General features: G+C 43.4%; 12 non-coding genes across 12 annotated transcripts; all 12 read left to right on the top strand.

Moving 5' to 3' along the window:
- The first annotated feature begins 11,970 nt into the window (after positions 1 to 11,970).
- Positions 11,971 to 12,044, top strand: trnai-aau (transfer RNA isoleucine (anticodon AAU)). Its single transcript has one exon. It is a non-coding gene; the product is annotated as a tRNA-Ile (tRNA).
- A 500-nt stretch (positions 12,045 to 12,544) lies between these two features.
- Positions 12,545 to 12,618, top strand: trnat-ugu (transfer RNA threonine (anticodon UGU)). Its single transcript has one exon. It is a non-coding gene; the product is annotated as a tRNA-Thr (tRNA).
- Positions 12,619 to 13,608: 990 nt separating this feature from the next.
- On the top strand, positions 13,609 to 13,682 carry trnat-ugu (transfer RNA threonine (anticodon UGU)). Its single transcript has one exon. It is a non-coding gene; the product is annotated as a tRNA-Thr (tRNA).
- Positions 13,683 to 14,093: 411 nt separating this feature from the next.
- trnat-agu (transfer RNA threonine (anticodon AGU)) lies at positions 14,094 to 14,167 on the top strand. Its single transcript has one exon. It is a non-coding gene; the product is annotated as a tRNA-Thr (tRNA).
- Positions 14,168 to 14,667: 500 nt separating this feature from the next.
- trnat-ugu (transfer RNA threonine (anticodon UGU)) lies at positions 14,668 to 14,741 on the top strand. Its single transcript has one exon. It is a non-coding gene; the product is annotated as a tRNA-Thr (tRNA).
- Positions 14,742 to 15,152: 411 nt separating this feature from the next.
- trnat-agu (transfer RNA threonine (anticodon AGU)) lies at positions 15,153 to 15,226 on the top strand. Its single transcript has one exon. It is a non-coding gene; the product is annotated as a tRNA-Thr (tRNA).
- A 479-nt stretch (positions 15,227 to 15,705) lies between these two features.
- On the top strand, positions 15,706 to 15,779 carry trnat-ugu (transfer RNA threonine (anticodon UGU)). Its single transcript has one exon. It is a non-coding gene; the product is annotated as a tRNA-Thr (tRNA).
- Positions 15,780 to 16,190: 411 nt separating this feature from the next.
- On the top strand, positions 16,191 to 16,264 carry trnat-agu (transfer RNA threonine (anticodon AGU)). Its single transcript has one exon. It is a non-coding gene; the product is annotated as a tRNA-Thr (tRNA).
- Positions 16,265 to 16,536: 272 nt separating this feature from the next.
- trnat-cgu (transfer RNA threonine (anticodon CGU)) lies at positions 16,537 to 16,610 on the top strand. The gene has a single exon. It is a non-coding gene; the product is annotated as a tRNA-Thr (tRNA).
- A 411-nt stretch (positions 16,611 to 17,021) lies between these two features.
- On the top strand, positions 17,022 to 17,095 carry trnat-agu (transfer RNA threonine (anticodon AGU)). Its single transcript has one exon. It is a non-coding gene; the product is annotated as a tRNA-Thr (tRNA).
- Positions 17,096 to 17,595: 500 nt separating this feature from the next.
- On the top strand, positions 17,596 to 17,669 carry trnat-cgu (transfer RNA threonine (anticodon CGU)). Its single transcript has one exon. It is a non-coding gene; the product is annotated as a tRNA-Thr (tRNA).
- A 411-nt stretch (positions 17,670 to 18,080) lies between these two features.
- Positions 18,081 to 18,154, top strand: trnat-agu (transfer RNA threonine (anticodon AGU)). The gene has a single exon. It is a non-coding gene; the product is annotated as a tRNA-Thr (tRNA).
- The last annotated feature ends 150 nt before the right edge of the window (positions 18,155 to 18,304 follow it).

Here is an 18,304-nt window from a genome sequence, read left to right as displayed (position 1 = left end):
CAGATGGAACTGTAGTTCCACTGTCCGGCTCTTCCAAAGGAAGGAAATTAACTGGCAGGAGGAAATTACGATGAACCACTTTGCTGTTCTTCGTAGTGGGATTCTCAACCCTGTAAATGGGCAACGATGAATCTTTCCAAGTCACTACATGAACTGCTGAGTTCCACTTATCCGCCAACTTTCCCTTTCCTCTTTCCTTCTTATTTGCCAGGAGGACATGATCACCAACCTCCAGAGGAACACCTTTAGACCTTTTATTATACCCTTCTGTCTGTCTTTTCTGCGCGTCCCTAGTGTTACCCTTAGCAACCTGTACAGCTTCCCTGAGATCGTTCTGAAGGGACTTCACATACTCATCATAAGTCTGAACGTCCTCATCTCTCAGAGCACTCCCAAACATGACGTCTACAGGTAACCTAGGAATCCTTCCAAACATCAAGTAGAACGGCGCAAACCCTGTTGTTTCATGGGTAGTACAATTGTAGGAAAACGTGAGCGTCTGGATCATTTGTGGCCATCTTTCTTTCACTCGAGGAGGTAAAGAGCGGATCATGTTTCCCAGGGTGTGATTAAATCTTTCTGTCTGTCCATTGCCCATGGGATGGTACGGTGTAGTATGGGACTTATCAACACCAGACACCAGCAACAACTCAGCAATCAATTTGCTCTCAAAATTTGCACCTTTGTCAGAGTGTATTCTCTGTGGGAATCCATACACACAGAAAAAGTTGTTCCACAATTTCTGAGCCACGACTCTAGCTGTCTGGTTGGGACAGGGGAACGCATGGGCTAGCTTTGTGAAATGGTCTGTAACCACAAGGACATCAACACTCTCTCCATGCATCCCTTCTGCAGACCAGAAGTCTATACACACAAGTTCAAGAGGTGCACTCGTCCTGATAGACTCCAGTGGAGCTCTGGCCTCCGGTTCCTGAGTCTTCCCAACCACGCATCTTTTACAGTGCGAGACATACCTCTTGACATCTGTGTCCATCCCAGACCAAAAAAACCTCTGACGGACAAGGTGAAGTGTCCTACTCTGGCCTTGATGGCCTGCATCATCATGAGTTCCTCTCAGCACAACAGTTCTCAACGTCTGTGGAACCACAAGCTGGTACCTGACTTTACCAACCCTATCTTTGGACCTGCGATAGAACACTCCGTCCTATCCTTACCTGGGATCTGCACTCTGCCTCCTGCGTATCTCATCCATAGAGAAAACTGGAAGAGTACTGACGCCTCCGTGGACACAATGACTGTTCTGCGCCAGATGGACTCTATGAACTGGACTGCCAGCTTCCCAGGTAAGACAGGACTCGAAGACAGCTTTCACCCCTTCACTACTGACTGTCCTCAAATCTCCAGCTTGGGAATCTACACTGCTTCCGCTCATCTGATTGTGCACATTCACTGACAACCGAAACGTTTCCTGGATAGTCTCAGAAGTCACGTGTTCAGCTTTTGTCTTCAGAGCATCACAAACCTCTAACGTCCTGGTAAATGGCCGGCGACTCAACAAGTCAGCTGGAACATTCTGGGTACCAGGTATGTATTTCAGATCGAAATCAAACGGGGCAAGCTTAGACACCCATCGTTGTTCGCAGGCGTCTAACTTGGGCTTTGACAGTATATACGTCAGAGGATTGTTATCAGTTAGCACTGTGAACTTCGTCCCCTTCAGCCAGTGGCCAAACTTATCACAAACTGCCCACTTTAATGCATAGAATTCTAACCTATGGGCGGGGTAATGGGACTGGGCTTTCGACAGAGTTTTGCTCGCAAAAGCAACTGGTCTAGGTTTTGCCTCACCTTCTGGAATCTGACTCAAGACTGCACCAAATCCATCCATTGATGCATCTGTGGACAGCAGGAAAGGCCTTCTAAAGTCTGGATGGGCAAGGACAACAGCATGAGAAAAGGCTTGTTTTATCTTCTCCACAGCTGTGTCACACTCTGCAGTCCAGTCTTCAGGCCTTAGATGCCTACAATTGGGAACGTAGCGGGTTTTCTGTCCACTTTTCCTTCTAACTTTCTGTCCAGCTGTCAGTTTGAACAATGGTCTAGCCAAAGTCGAGAGGCCTTCAATGAAATGTGAACAGTAATTCGCCATCCCCAGAAAAGACTTAACTTTGGTTGGTGATGGAGTCTCTCCATCTGCCTCCATCAGGTCTGTAGATTTGATGTCATTAATCGCAGACACTTTAGTGGGATCAGTTGCTATGCCACTCTCTGTTACGATATGTCCCAGAAATCTGACCGTCTTCCTTAAGAAGTAACACTTCTTTTGCGCCAGTTTCAGATTATGATCTTTAAGCCGAGAAAACACCATTCCAAGGCGGTCGAGTGCTTCTCTCTCAGTTTTGCCAAAGACCAATAGGTCATCTAAATAGCAGAGAAGTGACAAGTAGTTCTGGTCTCCAAAAATCGATGTCATCATACGTGAGAACGTTGCTGGGCTGTTACACAAACCCTGAGCCATCCGGTTATATTCATAAAGCCCCACTGGAGTTGTGCATGCCGTATACTTGCGGTCATCCTCATGGATCGGAATGTTATAAAAGCCTGATGTTAAGTCCATGGTGCTAAAATAACAATTCCCTCCCAATGACGCAAGGGCATCGGCCTGATGGGGTAAAGGATATGCATCCTTCTCTGTCCTTTGGTTAAGCCACCTAAAGTCAGTACATATCCTTAGCTCTCCAGAGGGTTTCCAGACTAAAACTAAGGGTGAAGCCCATTCAGTGTTCGATTTTCGAATAATGCCACGCTCCTCCATTTCATCCAGCGTTTGTCTTAACTTCTGGTAATGGGTAGGCGGAACTCTTCTGTAGGGCAAACGGAAAGGCTTTTTGTCCTTGAGTCTTATCCGGTGGACAGTATTCTTAACTTCCCCACAATCTAATTTGCCACGAGAGAAGGAGCTCTCATACTGTCCTATGAGGTCAGCTAGTTCTCTCTTCCAGTACTCACTCACTTCACAAGATTCAATGTCAATTTCCGTCAGCCCTAATTCTCTCAGCTTCACTTTATAGTCAGTCCGCAAGTCACTTTTCTTATTAAGCCTACTGACCTGTACAACATTCCGCCGAGCTCCTACATGCTGGTAGTCTGTGCGCTCTTCCGTGAGATCCATCTCCTCTAATGCAAGACACGGGTGTACATGCGCTATTTTAGTGTTGCGTCTCAAAACAATGGGGCGGTCAATCATGTTGATCACTCTCATAGGAATCCATTTATCGCCCCTGAGAGGGCAAACACTGCGAGCCACCATGACATTTCTTGGTGCAGACCGGGAAGTGGAAGGTTCAAGCATTACTGTGCTTCCAACAGATAAGGGAACCTCCTCCTTTAACCTTCCCCAAACCAAATGTTCGTGTTGTGGCTCTAGCGTAACACATTGCCTCAATACTACTGTGCCAACTCTCTGTGGTATCTTTTCTCCATGCCAGCGGTCAACATTAGAAAGCAAATTCAGCAGAGGTTCCTGCCTATCCCCTTGAACTGGTTGAGATAGACTTTTCCAGTACCAATTGGTTTTCTTCATCTGACGAGTCACATGCCTGATGACATTTGACCCAACTATCATGTCGTCCTTCTGACCTGGAACAACTAGGAAATTGACCGTCATTTTGCATTCAAGCATATCCACACTTAACTCATATGTACACTTTGGTCTTGTTTCATTCCCTCCACAACCAGTAAGTACTTTCGTCGTGGGTTTACTTGAATCCGTGCGAATCAAGTTCCACTCTCTAAGTGTGTGCTCAGCTGATTCACTCAACGTACAGGTAACAGATCCACTATCCACGAGGGCTAATAGTTTCACTTTCCCTTCTACCATTACCGGAGCATAAAACAAATCATCTTCGTCATTAATTCTCTGATAGGTAGTTTTTGGAATACCACCAGGAGTTTTCTTCTGACCTGCAGTTACTTGACTTATACCATCTTGACTCAAGTGGTCACTAGTAGTTAAGTGAACAATCAGAGGGACTGGGGACTCTACTTGTGTAGCACCCACACTGCTCCCCTCACGGTGCAGGTTTTCTAGTTTAAATGGCGTTCAGTTCCAATGGCATTGGCTGTGCCTGGTTTCGGTTGTCTTTTGTCAGGGCACTCAAAACCTCTGTGCCCAGTCTTGAAACACTTAAAACATAGCCCTTCCTTAAAACAATGAGCCTTGGTTGTATGACCTAAGGCTTTACATATCTTACAGGGGGCTGCAGGGTCTACAGGCACTACCTTACCCTGTTCAGGTTTCTGTTCTTGCCCCTTTTGCTGAACAAGGAACTGCTCTAGTAGAGAAACTACTCGGCCAAGGACAGCTGAGTCCGAACCGCTTGCCTGATTAGTGGCAGTGGACTGCTGCTGTGCCATGCACCAGGCATTAGGAGAAGCGTTACCAGCCCTCTTCTCCCTATCTACTCGTACGGACTGCTTGTCTCTGTGGTGGCTGTCAATCAACGCTTGAATTTCACTTACGTTCCAAGTCTCCAGTGGTTTACTTCGAAGCGCTGTATATAAACTGGGTTCAGGGCAATGCCTTACAAACATCATTGTCACCTCATGACTTGGGTCTTCAACTCTTTTCCCTTGTCTTCTCAGGCATTCATCAGCCAGGTCAACAGCCTTGTTCAGTCTAATCCAATACTCTAAACTACTCTCTGACTGCTTTGGCAAGGTCTCATAGAAGTCTCTCATGGGTGTCGTGGAGGAAATAGCATCTCCAAAATGCTGCCTTAGAATCGAGAAGATGACATGTGGGTCTCTAGCCACATCTATCAGAGGATTGTTGCGAATACATATCCTCACTATGTCCTTGGCATGGCCCATTAGCTTGTCAAGGATCTCTTGGCCCTGCTGAGATGCACTGAACCCCTTCTTGTTCAAGTAGGTCTGCATCAGCTCTTGCCATTCACCGATGGTGCATCGATCTGTCTTATCACCCCTAAAGGTAGGCGGTTCCTTGAGGTCTTGATGCCTAACAATAAGGTTAACTCTTTCATTGTCGCCGCCTAGTGGTTCGGACGCATACGTCCAAATTTTCAATAACAAAAAAAAATGACGTTCAATAAAAGAAACAAATGTATCAAATCAACCAAAAACGGCTTGTTACACTACAAAAAACCTTTCAGATAATATCTGTAGAAAGTTGCGCAATTTTTGTGCCATGGTTTTTTTGTAACAAGTAAAAATAAAATGACCATGGTAGCCATCTTTAAACGGGTCGAGTGTCGGGAAGTAAAATATAAGTGTTAATAAAATGAAAACTAAGCACTTCAAACTATTTCTTTCACGGCCAATACTTCATAAACCGTCACAGTATTAAGACAAAACACGCATTTTTCCATAAATATGACTGTAATGCTCTCAAATAGCTTGCTCACTCATCGCGGAAAAATGTCAGTCGGCATTCTGTACATTCGTGCAATGTTTTTTATCTTCGGAGTTTTAGAAGAAAACCAATGAATAAAATGACAAAGTTACCCTCGTTTGAAAGCTTGATCTCTTATGTACATAAATCAATCACTGTAATCCTTCATTGTCAAGTATTTTTTCAGATATATGCTCTGCTTCCCTGCTAGCACATTATTTTTTACGCACTGAACCTTTGCCCATGGTTATGTTTCACCATAATAAACTTTTTACATGAACATCAAATTACAGTGTCATTTGCTTCATCCAATAGAGGTGTGTCTAAGGTTTGCAAAATGGTATGGGATGTGCTGATTGGGCATTGTTTTTCGCGCTGGGGACATGAATGCGCAACTTATTATCTGCAGGTGCAGTATTTGTGGGAGTGTCTCGATTACGCATTGCGCACGTAGTCTCCGTGAGTTTACCCAGTTATTTTCGGACAACAACTTTTTTGACTGAAGAAAAATGGCTCGGATGACTTTCACTGTTGAGAAAGCACAGAAGATGATTTTGAAGAGTGGTTCGGGGGAAGAAAGTGTCGCTTTTATCCATTGATTCGATGGAGGAGGACGCTTTTTTGCGCGGAGAGGATGCAACGCTCGACATAAGTACATTTATTTACAGTTTACTCTTTTATTCTATAGATTTTTATAATTCCGTGATTCAGTAAATTACAATTAACATTTGCTTTGGTAACACTTGTATTGTGGTACATTGGGAAAAGTTCCGCATCGCCTTTGTCAAGCTTTGAAGTGTGCAAAGTAATGCAGCGCTTTTGGCTTTCACTTGGGCAAAGTTACGCGGGGCTTTGTTTGGGCAAAGTTATGCGGGGCACTTGTCGGCCTTGTTTGAGCAAAGTTATGTACAGTACTTGTCGGCTTTGTTTGGGCAACATTATGTACGGTACTTGTCGGCTTTGTTTGGGCAAAGTTATGCGGGGCACTTGTCGGCTTTGTTTGGGCAAAGTTATGCGGGGCACTTGTCGGGCTTTGTTTGGGCAAAGTTATGCGGGGCACTTGTCGGGCTTTGTTTGGGCACAGTTATGCGGGGCACTTGTCGGGCTTTGTTTGGGCACAGTTATGCAGGGTTAGGGTTAGAAACAAAATGTTTCTTATGACCCATAAGTGGTAATGCATTTAGAAAGAAAGACGCTATCCCAAAACACTGCTAGTTACACTGCGGCCATTTTGGATAGGTTTTGGATAGGTTTGGCACAAGTCGTGTGAATAAAATATAGATTTTCCTACAAATGTGTGGTGATTTTGTGTGACAAAATGTTACTTATGACCCATAAGTGGTAATGCATTTAGAAAGAAAGACGCTACCCCAAAAAACACTGCTAGTTACACTGTGGCCAGTTTGGATAGGTTTTGGATAGGTTTTGGATAAGTTTGGCACAAGTCGTGTGAATAAAATATAGATTTTCCTACAAATGTGTGGTGATGATGTGTGACAAATTGTTACTTATGACCTATAAGTGGTAATGCATTTAGAAAGAAAGTTGCTACCCCAAAAAACACTGCTAGTTACACTATTGCCATTTTGGATAAGTTTCAGATTAGTTTAGGTTAGGTTTTGGATAGGAAAGGCTCCCAGTTGCACCATTTGCTCATTCCTCCGTAAAACCTGTTGGGCTGCATCAAATGATATGAAATTGGGCACACATGTAGAAAACAAGTTTGGGAACCAGATTTTTAAAATTGGACCTATTCCATCATGTAGTTTTTGAAATATTTACAAAAATCCAAGACACAAAGACAGGTTTTTGTATTTTTCCAGCTGTTTTTGTTATATTCGCATGTCCATAAATTATACACAGGTTATTCATTTCGTTATTGAACTTCCTACAATCAATTGTAAAGGGGTCCACATTGATTTTAGGTATCAGGCATGTGTCTGTGACTTTTATATCTGAAGTTATAAGGTAATTATTCCAAAGAGGGAAGAAATGCCCCCCCATGCAAGGGGCCCCTGGTGCCCTCCATAGAGTTAAAGTTGGGCAGCTCAGGACTCTGGGGTGAGGACTGTTGGGCACCCACGTAATCTCTCGGAGCACTTTGCCCTTCGGATCTAAGGTTTGCAGCAATCTGGTTGCCTATCTCACTGCCCATTTGCTTCATTAGATCTGCCATCGTCTGCCACTGATTAACTTGTTCACCCTCAGGGGTACTATACAACCTTCCCCTTTGAGGTACTGTTGCTTCACTATTCACACCCTGCACCATTGCGCTACCAGTTGGTGGGCGAACTGGTGAAGCTACCATGCTCTGTTCCAACATACTGTTTAATTGGGCCCCCCTCCCAATCCCAGTAGGAAACCTCTGCGAGCTCAAAACACCACTCCTAACACAAAAGGGTGTCACATTCGCAGAATCTGCACCTGACATATCTTCTTGTGTTTTATTGTGCGTAGAACCGTAACTGTCCATATTTAAGTCACCCTGCAGAGTTACCCCGAAGTTCAGTTGACTGGTGATATCGATGAAGATGACTTCCCCCGGAGATCGGCAGCGGCTGATCCCTTGAGATCCGGGTCACGGCACCAATTTTGTAGCGCACTTCGTTTCGCGCCACAAAGAACTCCACGACACCACTGGCTTCGGTGGACCACGTCTGCAGTTTATTAAAGACAGGACAGGGATTAACACCACGCAAACACACTCTCAATTCTTTGATCTGTCTCGCTCAAGTCCAAAGCTGTTCTGACTACACTAAATAATAAATACATCTGGTCTCACTCACTTTCTTTCTTACACATGTCAGGTATCACACACACAATTCAATCTGATAACCGTATCGTGAAAATAACGAACGTACTATACTGTAGTTTCACACTTTGAAAATACAGAAAACTGTTCTAACTTAACATTACAATAACATATGATCGTATAGTGGTAATTATTTTACTGGGATCTCATACCTGCAGTTTATTAAAGGGGGATTAACACCACGCAAACACACTCTCAATTCTTTGATCTGTGAAAGTCGAAAGAAGAGAGAATAGTGAACCGCTGTCCCCATTAACACGATAACTGCAACCAATTAACAACTCAAAAGATAATACGTCTACAAATCCACACAAACATAAAATGACAATATACTTTTTACAAATTTAACTGCACGATGTTTTTTAAGAACGTAATCCACCTTTTTAATTTTATCTAAGAAACAAAGGTCAGTAGAAAAGTAAAAAATGGCGTGGCGGCAACTTGAACCAAGCCATTAACAGCTCACAAACACAAAACTCACGATATAATGAAAAAATAATACTAAACGAATCCACTGTTCGACTCAATCCAGCATTAAAACAAATCATCCACGGATATCACTTAACATTTTGACTCAATCTTAAATATTTTAACACTATGTCACGGAGCACATTCACAATGTACCTGTCTCGCTCAAGTCCGAAGCTGTTCTGACTTGAGCGGGAGACGATTGGCCAACTCGACAACAGGAAGCGACATCACATGACACAAAACTTAATACATTAATTTAAAACAAAAATACATATCCTTCACATACTCTCATAAGGTTGCAAATAATATTACTTATAGAAAGAAATGAAAATAAAGAACGAAATAATTATAATCTATTAATTAAACAAATAGTTTGCTGGAATGGTCAAAATCAAAACACTACAGTTGCCGATGGTCACATTCCACCAGAACCCCCCAACACTAACTCCCCGGGGAACTTCCAAGCAGCAGAGCAGATCTCAACAAGCGAGGATCAAAGGAAAGGAAAGATCCTGGCAGGAAGAGGAAGATCTTGTGGCCAAAGGCTAAAAATTTAGAAGTTTGGAGAACAAATGTGTTACAAATGAAATAGCACATTAAGCCTGGGTCATTTCACAATTTTCATTACAGAGATATTTGTGAAACTCATATTTGAAATAAAAGTATGTGCTACAGCTTAATATTTTTTTTCATACGTTATTTTGTATTTTCAAAATGTCTTTATTGTAAACTGCACAGCATGCGCCGCTGTGAGCACTATCCCCCGTACAGGAACTGTGAATAAGAAGCCTTTAACCTGGGCAGAAAATACATTGTTTGTAAGTCGGTCATAATGAAAGAGTACCAATTTCAGAGGGCATTAAGTTGAAAAATACACAGTGAAATATCTAATAATAATATCTGAACATTCAAACACAGCATACTGTACAACTCAGTTTACAAATTTAAAATTTTTATTTCAAAGTACTGTTTAATTTCAGAGCCAAATGCCATGTGCCCATAAATATTTGAATTATTATTGTTTATTATTATAAATGCCGATTACATTCCTGGAGCCTTCGATTCTGCATACACAGTGCCCTCTACAGGATCCTGTCGAAACTGCATCTCCTTCAACCTCATTCACAAAATGTGCGTTTTTTCACAAAACGTTTTTCTTTATAAATCCCAAAATCTTCCTATAAATGTGTGTATGAATTCTTCTCATCTTTTTCAGTCACACAGAGCCTTTATAAATGAGCTCCCCGATTAATCTGTTTACATGAAAACATCTTAATTGCATTAAGGCATTTAAACGTAGCCACCGAACAAAAGGTAACTTGGTGATTTAGCAAACTGCATGTTCCTCATCTCCTCTGTATGGACCATAGAGCTGTGTATCGGAGAGTCTGGCTACACGCTACGTTTCACGATACAGGGATTACAATTCAATATGCTGCTCTGTTTTGCCGTTAAAAAAAAATCTGCTTTTAGGAAAACTTGTTATAGTATAAAGAGCACACCGCCAAATGCATGAAATCTGAGTAAAAGCATTTGATTTTTAACTCAATCAGAATAGAGGGATCTGCATTTGCATTTATCACAGTACCTGTAACAATCCAGCATCATAGGACTACAACTATTTCGGATTCAGCCAACGGGTAACGTTACTAGCCAGCAGCGTTGTGCAAATTACTGAAAAGTACTAGTTACCAATTACTTCATATGAAAGTAATTATAAGGGTGGGACTGGAGCGTGTGTCTGACTGAGGGGTCGCAGGCCAGGATCGCGAGCAGTTCCAACGTGTGGTGGATGCGGCACCGTGCTGCATCAGCGCCTGCTCCCCCGGCCTGACCTGTCCTGTATAATAACCTAATAAAAGAAAATAACAGCGGGCTAAAGGCTGCCTAGTGATCACATTAACATGGCGTCGCTGTTGAAATACATGGCGCAGACATCGGGGGAATATGGAACCAAATGTTTCTGCAACACAGAGATGTTTGCCGGTGGATTTTCAAGCATCGCGGAGACATAGTACCAATGCATTTGTGCTCTCTGGGTAGTTATAAATTATTTTAAACCAATTATTTTAGTGTTGCAGCTATGACAATGCCAGATAATACAACTGTCTAATTGTATTTATCACCATACCTATTATATCAGCCATTCATTGCGCCACGGTGAGGTCGGATGGCATTACATCATAAACAGGAAATTAGGGGAACGTGCTGCCTTCGTCCATTAATATTTTCATGCAAGACAAAGCCAAAGAGCCCATTTAAATTTAAGTACTTTGCTTTTTTAAAAAATGTGATATGGTAATTAGTTACATTACTCCTTACAGACAAAAGCAGTGGAATTATACTAACGCGTTACTAGCAACACTGCTAGGCAGCTAGGTTTGCTAATGCTAACGCTAGCAGTGCAGCCTTATGCTACATCCTCTCGCAAGATAAGACAGCGTTACTGTCACTACCGAAAATGTTACACCTACCGTAAATGTAACTTCCGCTACTACGCATGCGCACGGTTGCGACTTCTGGAAGGAGGCGTGCTATTTTTACGGCATCTTGTCACATCTCATTATCTGTTGATTTTTGATGAGAATGTCAACAGCGAGAGGAAAGACATTTAACCGGATAATGATGGAGACCTTCAACTTTAAAAGATTTTATTTCACACGGGGCATTAATGTCTAATGTGCCTCAGAAGGAGCGACGTAAAATACGGCGTATGGCCATCAATTTTACAGTCAAAGGTGACATTACTTTAATGTTCTTCTCTATGTGCTAAATGAAATTACCATTATGTATTACACCCAGTTCGATGTGCTGTGAAGACATTAATGTCTAATGTGCCTCAGAAGGAGCGACGTAAAATACGGCGTATGGCCATCAATTTTACAGTCAAAGGTGACATTACTTTAATGTTCTTCTCTATGTGCTAAATGAAATTACCATTATGTATTACACCCAGTTCGATGTGCTGTGAAGTTACTTAAGAGCAAAAGTGTCAGCTAGGCACTCGCACAACGTGTCTTTGCTCCTGCCAAGGAGGCATTACAATAGTACTGCTCGAGAAATTGGTTCAAATACTGAAGAGTTTGCTAGAAGCCACACAGCTACCTTCCTCGTTGGGCAGTGAACATGACAGAGGTGAACAGCAGTGGCCTGGAGAAAGAAAGTTATGGAGAAGAAAGAATTTGAAGCGGTTGTGTAGAGGACGTGTTGACCAATTTCAACGGCTGGCAAGGATCATAGACACGGTCTTGGAGTTGTAAAATACGTAACTGACAGACAAGGGTAGTGGTGGTCCTACTTTTTCCTGTCTCTTGGCGCTGTGGCTTAGTTGGTTAAAGTGCCTGTCTAATAAACAGGAGATCCTGGGTTCAAATCCCAGCAGTGCCTTGAGTTTCACTGTAGGGAATGAGATGCTGTGAGGTTTCTGCATTTTTTCCACTGAAGGCCGTCGTTGTGGGAAGAAATTGTCAGAAGCAAATCATTTGCTCCAGGTGAGGCTTGAGTTCAGAATCTCAGCATGGCCCAACCAGACGCTGCCTTGTGCATAGCACACGCTGACTGATTACAGTACAGGAGCCTCTGACTCAAGGTGTGTGAGTACACTATGTCAGTGTTTTCTCAAAAAATGTTGTCCACACAATAGTCTTGGGCCCATACCTTACTTTCCTTAAGTAGTAGATCACTGAAATCTGGCTGAAGTTTCAGCAGATTCTCATTATCTCAATTGCCACCATCACGATCCACTGAGTGAAGAAGCAGGGGAGTCTTGACTGACTGACATAATGAAGAGTGTACAATCGGCTAGAATCTAAAAATTATATGCTGTCAGGCTACTAGTTGTAGTACTTGGACAATCCCTGAAGTAAGAGGTGCAATTCTTACCAGGGGGTGCTGTGGCTTACTTGGTTAAAGCGCCTGTCTTGTAAACAGGAGATCCTGGGTCCAAATCCCAGCAGCACCTTGTTAATGCTGATGAATCTTTTGCCAAGAATAACCTTCATGTCTGCTGGAGGCATGGTAGGTGTTGACCTTGTATGTTAAGAGCAAAAGTGTCAGCTAGGCACTCGCACAACGTGTCTTTGCTCCTGCCATGGAGGCATTACAATAGTTCTGCTCGAGAAAATAGTTCAATACTGAAGACTTTGCTAGAAGCCACACAGCTACCTTCTTCGTTGGGCAGTGAACATGACAGAGGTGAACAGCAGTAGCCTGGAGAAGGATAGTTATGGAGAAGAAAGAATTTGAAGCGGTTGTGTAGAGGAAGTGTGGACCAATTTCAACGGTTGGCAAGGATCATAGCCACGATCATGTAATTGTGAAATACGTAACTGACAGACAAGGGTAGTGGTGGTCCTACTTTTTCCTGTCTCTTGGCGCTGTGGCTTAGTTGGTTATAGTGCCTGTCTAGTAACCAGGAGATCCTTGGTTCAAATCCCTGCAGTGCCTTGAATTTCACTGTAGGAAATTAAATGCTGTGAGGTTTCTGCATTTTTTCCACTGAAGGCAGTCATTGTGGGAAGAAGCTGTCAGAAGCAAATCATTTGCTCCAGGTGAGGCTTGAGTTCAGAATCTCAGCATGGCCCAACCAGACGCTGCCATGTGCATACAGTAGCACACGCTGACTGATTACAGTACAGGAGCCTCTGACTCAAGGTGTTTGAGTACACTATGTCAGTGTTTTCTCGAAAAATGTTGTCCACACAAAAATCTTGGGCCCATACCTTACTTTCCTTAAGTAGTAGACCACTGAGATCTGGTTGAAGTTTCAGCAGATTCTCATTATCTCAATTGCCACCATTACGATCTACTAATTGAAGAAGCAGGGGAGTCTTGACTGACTCAAATAATGAAGAGTGTACAACTGGCTTGCTTCTAAACATTTTCTGCTGTCAGGCTACTAACTTTAGTAGTTTGATAATCCCTGAAATGTGAGTTGCAACTGTTAATAGTGGGTGCTGTGGCTTAGTGGTTTAAAGTCCCTGTCTTGTAAACAGGAGATCCTGGGTCCAAATCCCAGCAGCACCTTGTTAATGTTGATGAATCTTTTGCCAAGAACAACCGTCATGTGTGCTGGAGGCATGGTAAGTGTAGACCTTGTATGTTAAGAGCAAAAGTGTCAGCTAGGCACTCGCACAACATGTCTTTGCTCACGCCATGGAGGCATTACAATAGTGCTGCTCGAGAAAATAGTTCAATACTGAAGTGTTTGCTAGAAGCCACACAGCTACCTTCTTCATTGGGCAGTGAACATGACAGAGGTGAACAGCAGTGGCCTGGAGAAAGAAAGTTATGGAGAAGAAAGAATTTGAAGCGGTTGTGTAGAGGACGTGTTGACCAATTTCAACGGCTGGCAAGGATCATAGCCACGGTCTTGGAGTTGTAAAATACGTAACTGACAGACAAGGGCAGTGGTGGTCCTTCTTTTTCCTGTCTCTTGGCGCTGTGGCTTAGTTGGTTAAAGTGCCTGTCTAGTAAACAGGAGATCCTGGGTTCAAATCCCAGCAGTGCCTTGAGTTTCACTGTAGGGAATGAGATGCTGTGAGCTTCTTGCCTTTATTCCACTGAAGGCCATCATTGTGGGAAGAAACTGTCAGAAGCAAATCATTTGCTCCAGGTGAGGCTTGAGTTCAGAATCTCAGCATGGCCCAACCAGACGCTGCCATGTGCATAGCAGACGCTGACTGATTACAGTACAGGAGCCTCTGACTCAAGGTGTGTTAGAACACTATGTCAGTGTTTTCTCGAAAAATGTTGTCCACACAAAAATCTTGGGCCCATACCTTACTTTCCTTAAGTAGTAGACCACTGAGATCTGGTTGAAGTTTCAGCAGATTCTCATTATCTCAATTGCCACCATTACGATCTACTAATTGAAGAAGCAGGGGAGTCTTGACTGACTCAAATAATGAAGAGTGTACAATTGGCTTGGTTCTAAACATTTTCTGCTGTCAGGCTACTAACTTTAGTAGTTTGATAATCCCTGAAATGTGAGTTGCGACTTTTAATAGTGGGTGCTGTGGCTTAGTGGTTTAAAGCGCCTGTCTTGTAAACAGGAGATCCTGGGTCCAAATCCCAGCAGCACCTTGTTAATGTTGATGAATCTTTTGCCAAGAACAACCGTCATGTCTGCTGGAGGCATGGTAAGTGTAGACCTTGTATGTTAAGAGCAAAAGTGTCAGCTAGGCACTCGCACAACATGTATTTGCTCACGCCATGGAGGCATTACAATAGTGCTGCTCGAGAAAATAGTTCAATACTGAAGTGTTTGCTAGAAGCCACACAGCTACCTTCTTCATTGGGCAGTGAACATGACAGAGGTGAACAGCAGTGGCCAGGAGAAAGAAAGTTATGGAGAAAAATGAATTTGAAGCGGTTGTGTAGAGGACGTGTTGACCAATTTCAACGGCTGGCAAGGATCATAGCCACGGTCTTGGAGTTGTAAAATACGTAACTGACAGACAAGGGTAGTGGTGGTCCTACTTTTTCCTATCTCTTGGCGCTGTGGCTTAGTTGGTTAAAGTGCCTGTCTAGTAAACAGGAGATCCTGGGTTCAAATCCCAGCAGTGCCTTGAGTTTCACTGTAGGGAATGAGATGCTGTGAGGTTTCTGCGTTTTTTCCACTGAAGGCAGTCATTGTGGGAAGAAACTAAAGGTGAGGCTTTAGTTCAGAATCTCCGCATGGCTCAACCAGTCACTGCCATGTGCATAGCAGACGCTGACTGATTACAGTACAGGAGTCTATGACTCAAGGCGTGTGAGTACACTATGTCAGTGTTTTCTCGAAAAATGTTGTCCACACAATAGTCTTGGGCCCATACCTTACTTTCCTTAAGTAGTAGATCACTGAAATCTGGCTGAAATTTCAGAAGATTCTCATTATCTCAATTGCCACCATCACGATCCACTGAGTGAAGAAGCAGGGGAGTCTTGACTGACTGACATAATGAAGAGTGTACAATCGGCTTGAATCTAAAAATTTTATGCTGTCAGGCTACTAGTTGTAGTACTTGGACAATCCCTGAAGTAAGAGGTGCAATTCTTACCAGGGGGTGCTGTGGCTTAGTTGGTTAAAGCACCTGTCTTGTAAACAGGAGATCCTGGGTCCGAATCCCAGCAGCACCTTGTTAATGCTGATGAATCTTTTGCCAAGAATAACCTTCATGTCTGCTGGAGGCATGGTAAGTGTAGACCTTGTATGTTAAGAGCAAAAGTGTCAGCTAGGCACTCGCACAACGTGTCTTTGCTCCTGCCATGGAGGCATTACAATAGTTCTGCTCGAGAATATAGTTCAATACTGAAGAGTTTGCTAGAAGCCACACAGCTACCTTCTTCGTTGGGCAGTGAACATGACAGAGGTGAACAGCAGTGGCCTGGAGAAGGATAGTTATGGAGAAGAAAGAATTTGAAGCATTTGTGTAGAGGAAGTGTTGACCAATTTCAACGGCTGGCAAGGATCATAGCCACGATCATGTAATTGTGAAATACGTAACTAACAGACAAGGGTAGTGGTGGTCGTACTTTTTCCTGTCTCTTGGTGCTGTGGCTTAGTTGGTTATAGTGCCTGTCTAGTAAACAGGAGATCCTGGGTTCAAATCCCAGCAGTGCCTTGAATTTCACTGTAGGAAATGAAATGCTGCGAGCTTCTTGCCTTTTTTCCACTGAAGGCCGTCATTGTGGGAAGAAACTGTCAGAAGCAAATCATTTGCTCCAGGTGAGGCTTGAGTTCAGAATCTCAGCATGGCCCAACCAGACGCTGGTTTGAATATTGAACATAATGAAGAGTGTGCAATCGGCTTGAATCTAAAAATTTTATGCTGTCAGGCTACTAGTTGTAGGACTTGGACAATCCCTGAAGTAAGAGGTGCATTTCTTACCAGGGGGTGCTGTGGCTTAGTTGGTTAAAGCGCCTGTCTCGTAAACAGGAGATCCTGGGTCCAAATCCCAGCAGCATCTTGTTAATGCTGATGAATCTTTTGCCAAGAATAACCTTCATGTCTGCTGGAGGCATGGTAAGTGTAGACCTTGTATGTTAAGAGCAAAAGTGTCAGCTAGGCACTCCCACAACATGTCTTTGCTCACGCCATGGAGGCATTACAATAGTGCTGCTCGAGAAAATAGTTCAATACTGAAGTGTTTGCTAGAAGCCACACAGCTACCTTCTTCATTGGGCAGTGAACATGACAGAGGTGAACAGCAGTGGCCTGGAGAAAGAAAGTTATGGAGAAGAAAGAATTTGAAGCGGTTGTGTAGAGGACGTGTTGACCAATTTCAACGGCTGGCAAGGATCATAGCCACGGTCTTGGAGTTGTAAAATACGTAACTGACAGACAAGGGCAGTGGTGGTCCTTCTTTTTCCTCTCTCTTGGCGCTGTGGCTTAGTTGGTTAAAGTGCCTGTCTAGTAAACAGGAGATCCTGGGTTCAAATCCCAGCAGTGCCTTGAGTTTCACTGTAGGGAATGAGATGCTGTGAGCTTCTTGCCTTTATTCCACTGAAGGCCATCATTGTGGGAAGAAACTGTCAGAAGCAAATCATTTGCTCCAGGTGAGGCTTGAGTTCAGAATCTCAGCATGGCCCAACCAGACGCTGCCATGTGCATAGCAGACGCTGACTGATTACAGTACAGGAGCCTCTGACTCAAGGTGTGTTAGAACACTATGTCAGTGTTTTCTCGAGAAATGTTGTCCACACAAAAATCTTGGGCCCATACCTTACTTTCCTTAAGTAGTAGACCACTGAGATCTGGTTGAAGTTTCAGCAGATTCTCATTATCTCAATTGCCACCATTACGATCTACTAATTGAAGAAGCAGGGGAGTCTTGACTGACTCAAATAATGAAGAGTGTACAATTGGCTTGGTTCTAAACATTTTCTGCTGTCAGGCTACTAACTTTAGTAGTTTGATAATCCCTGAAATGTGAGTTGCGACTTTTAATAGTGGGTGCTGTGGCTTAGTGGTTTAAAGCGCCTGTCTCGTAAACAGGAGATCCTGGGTCCAAATCCCAGCAGCACCTTGTTAATGTTGATGAATCTTTTGCCAAGAACAACCGTCATGTCTGCTGGAGGCATGGTAAGTGTAGACCTTGTATGTTAAGAGCAAAAGTGTCAGCTAGGCACTCGCACAACGTGTCTTTGCTCCTGCCATGGAGGCATTACAATAGTTCTGCTCGAGAATATAGTTCAATACTGAAGAGTTTGCTAGAAGCCACACAGCTACCTTCTTCGTTGGGCAGTGAACATGACAGAGGTGAACAGCAGTGGCCTGGAGAAGGATAGTTATGGAGAAGAAAGAATTTGAAGCATTTGTGTAGAGGAAGTGTTGACCAATTTCAACGGCTGGCAAGGATCATAGCCACGATCATGTAATTGTGAAATACATAACTAACAGACAAGGGTAGTGGTGGTCCTACTTTTTCCTGTCTCTTGGTGCTGTGGCTTAGTTGGTTATAGTGCCTGTCTAGTAAACAGGAGATCCTGGGTTCAAATCCCAGCAGTGCCTTGAATTTCACTGTAGGAAATGAAATGCTGTGAGCTTCTTGCCTTTTTTCCACTGAAGGCCGTCATTGTGGGAAGAAACTGTCAGAAGCAAATCATTTGCTCCAGGTGAGGCTTGAGTTCAGAATCTCAGCATGGCCCAACCAGACGCTGG

Source organism: Paramormyrops kingsleyae, chromosome 25 (genome assembly GCF_048594095.1).
Source record: "Paramormyrops kingsleyae isolate MSU_618 chromosome 25, PKINGS_0.4, whole genome shotgun sequence".
NCBI lineage: Eukaryota > Metazoa > Chordata > Actinopteri > Osteoglossiformes > Mormyridae > Paramormyrops > Paramormyrops kingsleyae.
The sequence above is the reverse complement of the archived record's forward strand: the minus strand, read 5'-3'. Positions and strand labels throughout refer to the sequence as shown.